Below are 11,592 nucleotides of genomic sequence, written 5' to 3'. Positions count from 1 at the left end.
ACGGGACGTCTAGTCTTATTTTCCCATGTTAATGTTAAAGAGGTGATGGGTTTAAAAGCCATTCTAGCTTGTTTCATTCAATTAACGGAAGCAAATTGAATTTTTCCAGGGATTTTTAACTCGGACCAACTCCAAGGAGACGCGTTATAGTTTCCTCTGAAAGGGGTGTTCTAGATTTATCTTGGTACGCAAGTATTCTCTGTATGAAGGTGTTAATACCTAATTACCTATCCAAGTCTTTTCAGGAATCTGCGATATTTATAAATCTGTATGGGTCTTTAGCTTATGACCTTCTTCGGAATAACGGTACTATTTAAATTTCTTTTGTTCTCTTGTAATTTCTAGCTAGCATAAAAATTGAGGAATTTTCTTTAACATCTCGTTCCGTAACATGTCACGCAGACCCTTTCTCTATTGAGGAACTTGCTTCTTTGATTTTTGTCCTTGTTAGAGAAATTATAACTAACGGAACCAAAATCAATTCATGTTTTCCAGAGATTTACAACTTGGACCAACTCAAGATGAGTCGGTCTAGTTTCCTCTGAAGGGTTTCCTGATTTATCTTGTTGCATATGTATTCGCTGTAGAAGGGTGTCAATACCTAATTACCTATCCAAATAGTTTTCAGGAATCTGTGATATTCAAAAATCTAGTTTCCATCTTCCGCTTATGGCCTCGGTATAACAGTACCATTTAAATTTCTTTTGTTCTCTTGTAGTTTCTAGTTTGCATAAACAGTGAGGGATCTTCTCTAACAGATTGTTCCTAACATGCCGCCTGGACCCTTTCTTTATTGCCTACTCTAGGACAACGTCTCCTTGTACTCGTGTATGTAGGAGTTAGTTTATCTTCTTAAATGGGGTTCCCGTCTCAAGTTAATTGCGGATGAAAGGAGTTTTTTGTCTTGACTTCCATTTGGAGAATACTTCTAACTTTTTTCTGTCCTGTAGTTGCTTAGTTGGTGTACGTGTCTTGGACTTCATCTTGGTCCGTTGCTTTATAGGGTTTGGATACATGTGCAGAATTCTTGGTTCTCTGAAGTTGGTTTTAATTTATAGTTGATTATTAAGAGGGGTATTTATTTTGTGTAGGCTTTTTACTGGGTCAGTTGTAGGGCGATTGGGATTCTACAGCATTATGGTGTGTTAGCTACTAAAAATCGGCTAATCTCCTGGTGGAAACTAGTAACTCTTGAACTCCCTCTCTAAATTATGTATTCTTGTTTAAGTGGTTATTTAGATGAAAGTTATCTTCCTGTGGGGGATATTTGTTTTATGCTCCCTGCAAAAAAAAAATTTGTTTTATGCTTCCTGTGCTTTGATAGCGCCATGCCATTGTTTTTCTTTTCGACTAATCTAGTGTTTGGTAGTTAATTTTGTTCTGTTGTTTTTGGTGTGCGTTTTGAACATCTAAATTTGATTCTTTTAGTGTTTCTCTAATTAGGCGTAGTTTAATATTGGTTGGATTTTCGTTCTTGATCAGTTGATTACTTCTGCAAATTTCATAGTTATTCAATTTTGGGAATTTTTATTGTCACTGGATTCAATCACAAATAGGGTTCAAGTTTGTATCTGATAATGAAGGGGTTATTAGTTCATCGACAACTAGTTTTTAATGACCTTATAATGATTCCAATGTCGATCTTATTATCTCTTTGTGCGTGATAACATCAAAGGATCACTTTCAGTGCTTGCTGTGATGGCAGTTTAAAGCAATAACGGGTTATTGATTTGATTGCTATTCAGGAGGTAAGTATATGCACAAAGTGTGGCTGGGGATGTCTACTTTGCAGATTCAGTCACTCGTTCCGGTTGTCTGAGGACTGGGAATTATTATGAAATGTGACTTGGTCTCTTTGGAGGGAGTTTCTATTTTAAGTTGTTTGTGAGGAAGTTAATCCATACAATTTTATTTGATAATCTAATTTTTTTTTTCCGCCTGATGTTTAGTAATCAGTACTGACTACTAAGTTCATCGTTTGACGAGGCAAGGAGAAAATTTGGAGTTCTGTGTTCTGCTGGGCACCCATTTGTGGGTTCATATTTGTTTTTCGACTTGCTGATTCCTGTTGGAGTTTCCTTTAAATTTCTTATCGTTGTGGGTCCTTATTTTTGTTTCTTGTTTTTACCGAAGGGACTCCTTATTTGCTTGAAGATTTGGTTTGGTTTCTAGGGGTACTCTTTGAGATGGATGGGATCGATATTTGGCTCATGTAGATCGAGAGTGAACCGCTTCTCTCAACTCATTTGGTGGCGTTATCATATGTTTCCCTAATGGTTTCGCGTTGGTCATTCATGATTTTCCCTTCTTCAGTTTTTAGTTTTATGCTAATCATAGGTTTGCACTTTTTTCTACGTTTTTTTTTTTTTGCTTATCACAGGGAAAAAAAGTTTTCCCTTGGCACTGTTCCTTTTTTATGTGGAACAGTTACTCAAGAACTATGGCCAAGTAAGTTACTGAAATTGGTAACATTTATTTTCGGATTGACAGCTCGCTTTGAAGCCCAAAGTTTTCGACAACGCTGATAGCTGTTACTTTGTTTCTAAAAAGTTGTCAGAGTGGTTTTAGAAAATGGAAAGTATTCCTTGTCAGAGTTACTGGGAATCACTGGATGCAGCTATTATATTGGTTGGAAGTCATCAGGATATAGCTTTTTATTTTTTCAGTTTTAAGTGTCGTGTTTAGGTGACCTAAATTTCTAAAATTGTTATCTGTCCGGTTATTCTTTCCTGATTTGTAGGAGATACATGAATCCTGCTCTTTTAGCTGTGTTATCTGTGTCCAGATTAAACAATCTGCTTAGTGAGGTCAATGGTTTTTTTTTTTGTTATGGAGGGGCTTTTTTGTGTTTGTGGGGACGTCTGCTTCCCATATTCAGCACTCATCTGATCCCAGGTATTCTAGGACTAGGGATTATGCTGAAAATGACGTGGTCCATCTGGACGAAGTTTTTTTAATTTGAGTTTCTTATGTTTTAAGGTGGTTGTATCGATCTCAGTCCATCGCCTGAAGTGGGAAAGAGATTATTGTTTTACGTTTTCCTCATGTTTTCTCGGGAAAATAATACTATTAAATGCAAGGAATGAAATTTCGGTTTCGGTGGAAATTTCGGTCGGTCTAAAAGTGGAAACGTTTCGTAGAAATGTTTCGGTCAGTGTGGAAATCTTACAAATCTACAGAAATGATAGAAATATGATGCAATTATGTATAACAAGATTATTAAACCATAATGAAACATAAAAATGATGTTTAACATTATCTATTAATTTGAGGGAGTATTAACAATTACACAGTTACTTCCGGGGGTAAATTGAATAATTTTTTTGGCTATAATATCCAAAAAATAACATTCTTACTGATAATAATTAACAAACTATGTTAGTTTGAGAAGGTATCGTCAATTACACAGTTATATTAGAGGTGTTACTAAGATAAAATCAATTTAGGCAGTTAAGTCAAGGCGTAAATCATTCAAATAGATTTAAAAAACATGGAAAACATAACATAAAAATCAAGAAAGATCCAAGAGAAATGAAGATGAAAAAGACGAAGAAATGGATATGTTTCTAGTATTAGTTTCTCCGGTTTTTTTGCTAGACTTCTACTATGTCGGTCGAAATTTCCATCATGTCGGTGGAAATTTCGATATTTCCCACAACTTCGGTGGAAATTTCGATTATGTCGGTGGAAACTATGCAGGAAATAGTTGTAAGTGTTATTTCGTGCACCTAATCTCATTTTAGGAAACGTTTCGCGAAATTTCGGTGAAATTTCGGGAAGTTTCATTCCTTGATTAAATGTCATCTTTAGTTTCTAGCATGCCATATTTTAAGAATCTTGCTATACATTTTTATGCGGGTTCTCCTTTGTGTTATTTTTTAGGTTCGAAGATAACTGGTGTTTTGTGGAAACTTTTTCTTGGAAGATATATCTCTGTTTGGAGTTCCACTAAAATCTGCCTTCGGTTTTTTATTCATGTTAGAGGAATAATATTTTAAGATGTTCATATGTTGCAGTTTATTTTTGGTAATAACAAAATATTGCTAATGGGGGGTTGGTCATTTTAGTAAAAAAAAAAACTTCTCTACTTCAAAGTTCGGAAGACCATGTTGTTATCTTATATGGGTTTATTTTATATATCGAGGCAGGTGGTTTGGTTAGTGATGTAAATATTCGCTGCAGACGAACTGCCTAAGATGTGGAGCTCACTTTGATGTTTACGTGGGCAAAGTACATGCTCACTTTCTTGTATGCTTTTACGGATGATATCAGAATGCTTGGGTTGACTACTGAAAAACTTAACTGTTTTGTTACAGAAGACCACGTTGTTATCTTATATGGGTTTATTTTATGTATCGAGGCAGGCGGTTTGGTAACTGATGTAATTGTTCGTTGGAGATTAACTACCGAAAACGAGGATATCACATTGATGAAGGCAGAGTACATGCTCACTTTCTTATGCTTTTACAAATGATAGCAGAATGCTTGGGTTGAGTACTGAAAATAACTGTTCTGTTATATATATATATATTTTATGTATCGAGGCAGGCGGTTTGGTAACTGATGTAATTGTTCGTTGGAGATTAACTACCGAAAACGAGGATATCACATTGATGAAGGCAGAGTACATGCTCACTTTCTTATGCTTTTACAAATGATAGCAGAATGCTTGGGTTGAGTACTGAAAATAACTGTTCTGTTATATATATATATATATATATACATGAAAAATGCAATGCTGGTATCAGGTTTGCAGGAGTGACTTTTGAGTATATGAGGAACTAATAAACTGAAAACCAGTTAAAATATCTTATGTATGTCAAATAAATATTCGTTATATATTCATTCAAAATTTCAAAAAAAAGCTTCAAAAATTTACTAAAACAAAAGATAGATCAACGTGTACAGATCAAGAAAAGGAGGTGCTAAGGATGGTGATGGAGATTGTGTTGATATTGTGCCATGAACAAGGATATATTTCGACAATAGATCGCTTTTGTGTAACTACAAAAGGATTAAGGAACAAGATCAGGAGGCAACTCAAAATTCTATGGTAAATAAGGGAATAGGATAAGCACTTCTTCTCTAATAATCCAACTCTACTGGCTATACAAAAGGATATATCTTTATGTTCTTACATAGTATGCAACACAGATTAAGGAAGAGAGGGGAAAAATGTGTAGAATATTGTGCATAAATCACAATTATCGTTTATTTTTTTGAATAATTTAAATTAATATTAAGAATAAAAACTCTGTCCTAAAACACAGGGCACAGGCTACAAGATCAGGAGGCAACTCAAAATTCTATGGCAAATAAAGAGAATTAGGGTAAGCACTTCTTCTCTAATAATCCAACTGTACTGGCTTTACAAAAGGATATATCTTTATGTTCTTACATAGTATGCAGCAGATTAAGAAAGAGAGGGGAAAAATGTGTAGAATATTGTGCATAAATCACAATTATCGTTTATGTTTTTGAATGATTTGAATTTGAATTAATATTAAGAATAAAAACTCTGTCCTGAAACTCTGGCTACAACATTATACGGCGGGTGTATATGTTATTACGTAATATTTTCCCAATTGAAAACAAAATCATGGAACGATATAGTTGTCGACCGTTTTAGATTCCTATTCCAGTGGTATAACATCCCTTTCACGTCTTCCGCTTGCAATGAGGTCTCAATAAAGTATCTAATTCTTTCTCTTATTGACGAGATGCTTTTGGGTAGCTCATAACGTTGGGAGGTTGTTCTTTAGCCTTAAGTTATATTGACCTTGGAACTTTTCTTTAGGTACATTTGGTGCATTCAGATTTGTATTTCTATAATACTGATGTCAAATAATCTTAGGGTGAAATCAGTTTAATCTTGTGTTTCGCCATATTAATACAGTCTACGTTTGAAAAGTTATCTTGTGTTCAGGAGGATTCTCCTCTCATCTTCGAATAATATAGAGATGAAGGAGTAGTGCGGATGTGGGAAAGGTGTCCTGAAGAGGAGGACATTATGTAAAAATGTATCAGGTAGCACGTGCAACTGGAGAAATTTGCAATCTTTGTGTATACCGGCCATCTAGGATCCAGAGGGGTGGACTTCAAAGGTGGAGGAACTAAAATATTTGGATGAGTTCTTAGCTACTTAGCTATGATTCTAAGATCTCGATGAAAGAGGGTTACACCACCACCATCATTGATAAGGTATGACTACCTAGTATTACCAACCTCTGGAAAATTCCATTTTACAAATGATTTCCTGCACTGCTTAGAGGCCCACATACTTCGGCAAATTCCATTTTACAAAATTCTACCTATTTTCTTGATGTACAGACTGGTAGATCAATTGTATCTGTGATGCCTCGTCATCTTTTGGTGCATTTGGATCTTGAGAAATAAGGCAGTTTTTAAGTGCAGATTGGTAGCTCGGGATAGGCGAAGAAAAGGCAGATTTTCAAGGGCAGATTGGTAGCTCGGGATAAGCAGATTGGCAGATTTGGATCTGTGATGCCTCGTTATCCACTAATTCCAAAAGAATTTTGTTTCTTTTTGTTGAGAGGCGAAGAAAGGGCTAGATTTCTTTCTTTTTATGATTTCACGGTCGCTTGGAACCCATGTTGTTAAGTGTTAACAATGTAATACATATTGAGGTTTGGGTGGCGTCAGGACATATTTGTGTCCTGTCTTTTGTTTCTTCTTCCTAATCGGATAGCCTGGACGACCAAGGACTTTATCTTTGAAGGCGCCTGTACAGATTATGACGAAACATATATTTATTCCGTTATTTCTCTTTGAATGCTAATATTTGGTTCTTCTTGACAGATAACAGGACGAGATGTTGCTGGAAGCTTACTCTTAGAAGGAATAAACAAATTCACCTTTAGCTTCTAAACATTGAAGTTATATTCAACGACACCATAGAAACTGTACTTCAGGGACATTTAGGCATTCATGTTTGCGTTCCTCTAGTGATGAAACGCTGCTTTCAACGAAACAACACATGATATTGATTACTTTTAGGTTGGAATCACTTTACTCTTGTGCAAGGCCATAAATTCAGAGTTTATAATGTCAATATTAGGATTGATAATTTTACAAGTTAGTGGTCAAACATGTTTAGTTATCTGAAAAATTAACTTCTCTGGTAATGAATGTTTTCTTGTTACTGTTACTGTTAGTTTGTGTCGGCAGCTGAGGCGCCCTATATGCTTTTTATGAGCTCAAGACAAAGGTCAGAAAACATAACGCTGTTTTTAGCTTTTGCACTATAACTCTCTCGTGCATCTCTAACTTCAAATCGTAATGTAGATAATTAGGTGATTAGCCTCTATTGAACATGCCAATTTACTGAGACCATTTCGGTCCAAAGTGGCTGTGGTACATATGATACCATAGGGGGCACCAAGTGCATTATAGCAGTACAGCCATAGCTCTAGGCGCGGCACCTAGAGAAGCGGGTCAGTAACCTATGTCTCTATTCTTCCTTTGGTTGATTCATATTATTTTACTTTGGAGAGAATAATGAATTGTTATGTAACTTTGTCTTTAAGCTTTATTACAAGTTCAGTAGAGAATTTTCTGTTGGAGAAAACAGTTATGTGTTTAGTTTTGTTTAGCATGTCGATCTTGAAATTCCAGTCCAAGCTATAGCATGACAAATCAGAAATACAGTATTTTTGCTGCATATTTGCATGTTTTGTTAGTGAAACCCCCAACAAGAAGGGAAATAACCATTACATGCTATGTAGACGAAAAGATTGGAAATAGTTATACTTTGTAGGAACCCTGCAGTTTCATCCATGTGGAAACATGTTTAATTTCCCTAAAAATTAATTTCTTAGGAGTTTTTTCAGTTTACTGTTAATATTTGGTTGGTTTCGTCATCTATGACCTGCAATATGCATGTTGGGAGCTCATAACAGAGGTAAGAAGACAAAACTCTTTGTTCAGCTTCAAAAAGGATTATATGATTGTGCCCCGATGCAACTGCTGGTTCTTCAATATGGTGAGTTTTAGTCAATTTTTTCTTAATCAAAATCAACACATGATATTGAATACTCTCGAGTGTTCAAGAAACAAAATCATGATGTAGGACAAGATATGAAAGCTAAAGGGTTTAGGGAATACAATTCATATGACATTTTACTAACTTCTTGGGTAATGAATGCCTTATCTTCACTCTTAGTATTTGGTTGTTCATTGTTATATGTAGATTTAACATATTTACTGCATCGCTTAGATGAACACAAGTTGTGGCAAACTCCATTGGCCGCGGCTTTGGGGAATAAAGAAAATTCTCCGGGGAATAAAGAAAATTCTTAAAACTAGTCAAATAAGATTGACTTTTTATGTTTCTTTTTATTGCTAAGGGGTTTCTAATTTGAGAAAATGCTATAAAAAAGGCTCCTCCATCTCATCACCTCTCTCTGCCACTTCATCTTCTCGACACCTCATCATCTTCTCCGGCGAAAGTCGCCGGCCGGCCAAATTTCCGGCCGGCGACATTCAAACATAAATAAGTAAAAAAGATTTTTTTATTTTCTCTCTCCTCTCTCTCTCTCTAAAATTTTTTGAGAACAGACACGAACCTCATCAAAGACAGGTCCATTAGAAAGGTCAAAAGCTGCGTCATTTAGCTTCAAAATTTCCCAAATCACATTTCCAAACTCACAATCAGAAATAAAAAAAACCATCAATTAGGTCAAAACTAGTATTTACAACCCTAAACATACTTACATCAAGACGAAGATCATTAGGGAGTTGAGCAAAATAATCTGTAGGAAGTGCAAAACTATCCTGCAAAACAAACAAAGGAAAAAGTTCAATATTTATGTTAAACAGAAAATTAAACAAATCCTAACCCTAGAAATGGGATGGTTAGCTTACAGAGAGTTCTTTAAGAAGGGTTTGGATTTCTTGATCAATTGATTGTTCTTTAAGAAGGGTTTGGATTTTTTGATCAATTGATTTAGGAGAACCTGATTCTGCAAGTACAAATGAGATTTTGAGTGGTCTATTGAGGAAGATGGGGTTTTTCTTGTGGATCTTTTGAGGCAGGAGAAATTGGGTATGAATGGAATTTCTGGAGAAGCAAAGGGTTTGATGGTAAATTAAGTTTGAGAGAGGTTGAAGAAGAAGGGAAGCCATTACTCCATTAAAGAGTCCTGGTCGAGGTCACTGAATAAATACTTGGAGAACAGACCTTCTCTCTCTAGATCTGTTCTAGAGAGAGAGAGAAAAGGAAAAAAAAAATTAGATAGAGAGAGAGAGGAGAGAGAAAATTAAAAAATAATTTTTTTTTATGTTTGAAGGTCGCCGGCCGGAAAATTGGCCAACCGGTGACTTTCGCCGGAGAAGATGATGAGGTGTCGAGAAGATGAAGTGGCAGAGAGAACAGATGAGATGGAGGAGAACTTTCAAAAAATTGTATTATGTATTCCCCACAAAAATTTATTCCCCGGAGAATTTTCAAAAAAATCTGGATTCCCTCGAGAATTTATTCCCCGGAGAATTTTCTTTATTCCCCAAAGCCGCGGCCATTCCATTTTACATAGTTCAACTAATCTTCTCGATGTACAAACTATTTATTAGATTAGTTGTATCTGTAGATGAGGTCGTGAGGTGTTGCAAGGATGATATTGATTACAGTTATACGTGTGATTTTCTATCTCTTCGGTGCTAATTATTTGGTTCTTCTTTCCGGATGAGGGTTACAAGATGTTTGTAGCAAGCTTATATCTTAGAAAGGTAATAAACAAACTCATATTTAGCTTGTCACTGTATTCAGCTATATCGTATGAGATGTTTTTACCAACATTTATGCATTCATATTGTTGTTCCCTCAAGGATAAACCTCTAATCTCCTCAATGAAAAGCATCACACAGTCAGATACTTGTAGGTGGAATGACTTTAATCTTGTGCATGCTCAGATACTCAGAGTTTTCAATGTAGATACTGGGATTGATTATACTGATTAGTGGTCAAAGCATGTTATCTCGTCTTTTTAGAAGTTAAATGTAACACATCCAAATTTTCTGTGATTGTCTCACAAAGTGTGATGCTATCTAATGAATATGCACAATGCACATAGAGGATAAATCTAACACATTCCTTAAGAGCACGTGTGATTGTGTTATCATGGTTCCAGAAGCCTTCCCTTTTATGAACCCTCAGCATGAGTGGAATTGGTAATACCATATTATTTTAATTTTTTCTATATAAAATGGTATGATATGGCCTAAATATAAGGTTAATTTGACTATATTATTTTCATTTGTTTTCACTACTTATATCTCTTACGCCATATAAAATGCAAACCTTTGATCTTATTTATCCTTTTTCAACCACTAGCTATCACCATTCTTAATCTTTTCCACTTCAATTCCTCATTTATACTCTTTCTCTTATCTCCTCTTCATTTGATCTTATAGAAAAAAAAACTAATGGAACCAAGTAGATTACTAATGGAACAAACATTTGAGAATTCTCATGAAGTATGAGCAAATCAACGAAGCGGATTAACTCTTTTGCCATAAAGGAACCCACAAACATGTTTTCAAACATCAAAAGAAAACCATCTTTGAGAATAAGCATGATTTCTTTGATACATTCTATCAAACAATTCATGTGCATCATATTGGAAATCAAGCTTTCGGACAACTATAAGTATAGTTTCAAGATAAACATGGGGTATATAACTATTTTAACAAGTATTCCATGAATTCTTTTCCCCCTCTCTAATAGTTTTCCAATTTCTCTCAAAATATAACTTCATGGACTATGGATACACATAGATTTGATGTTGTGGAGGACTTGACATTTGAAATGCTTGAGATCATTGAAGAGTATATCATGTGATTTCTTCAACAAATCACTCCTGTTTGGATCTTTCATCTTCTTGTTAATCTTCATCATCTTCAAATACTATTGAGAAAAGTACTGAAGAATGATTAAATCTCAACAATAGAAAAGAACTACTCTTATTGGAAAGAAAAAAAAAACACTAAACTTGAACAAAAACCGATAAAAGCCCGGCAGACGGTAGTCATTAATGGGACTACCGCCGCCGGTTAGCGGAAGACTATAAACGACTAACCCAAGAAAGAAACCTAGAAGCTCTTATACCTTGTAAGAAAAGAGAAATTGTATAATTGTATTGATTCTCATAGCTATTACATAAGATCTTTATAAGGAGTAGTACAAGAGAAAAGTTTAAGCAATTGAACAATGTGGGACTAACTATATATTCTAACATGTACAATTGTTTAAAGCTTCTTAATATATTATACTATAGTGCCTTATGGAACATGTACAATTGTTGAAAGCTTCTTAATTTTTGTAGCTTTAAACTTTTAATAGTTAGTGGCAAAAATAAAACCCAAGTCTTGGTTGGAGATGTCGAGCTTGGAATAAATAGACTACATGCCAAATGGAGTACGCCTCGCATCAATAACAAATGGAAAGGTCTCATTGTAAATGTTGTTGCTTGGGAAAAGACATCAGGACAAAACTTTATTATTTTAGAAATTGTAAGCAGTGCTTGGCAAAGGACAAAACTAACGGTTAATTTTCTCTGTATTTCTTTTTGTTTGCGC

General features: G+C 35.1%; 2 long non-coding RNA genes across 2 annotated transcripts; one reads left to right on the top strand and one right to left on the bottom strand.

Moving 5' to 3' along the window:
- Window positions 1-5,892: 5,892 nt before the first annotated feature.
- Window positions 5,893-7,815, top strand: LOC147549044 (uncharacterized). Its single transcript, XR_015238154.1, has 3 exons — window positions 5,893-6,201; window positions 6,331-7,228; window positions 7,306-7,815. It is a non-coding gene; the product is annotated as an uncharacterized LOC147549044 (long non-coding RNA).
- Window positions 7,816-8,677: 862 nt separating this feature from the next.
- LOC147549043 (uncharacterized) lies at window positions 8,678-9,635 on the bottom strand. The gene is made up of 2 exons (XR_015237957.1): window positions 8,884-9,635; window positions 8,678-8,793 (listed from the first exon to the last, which is right to left on the bottom strand). It is a non-coding gene; the product is annotated as an uncharacterized LOC147549043 (long non-coding RNA).
- Between the last annotated feature and the right edge of the window lie 1,957 nt (window positions 9,636-11,592).

Source organism: Eschscholzia californica, unplaced genomic scaffold (assembly GCF_041429995.1).
Source record: "Eschscholzia californica isolate CP2 unplaced genomic scaffold, dmEscCali1.0.p SCAF_3, whole genome shotgun sequence".
NCBI lineage: Eukaryota > Viridiplantae > Streptophyta > Magnoliopsida > Ranunculales > Papaveraceae > Eschscholzia > Eschscholzia californica.
The sequence above is the reverse complement of the archived record's forward strand: the minus strand, read 5'-3'. Positions and strand labels throughout refer to the sequence as shown.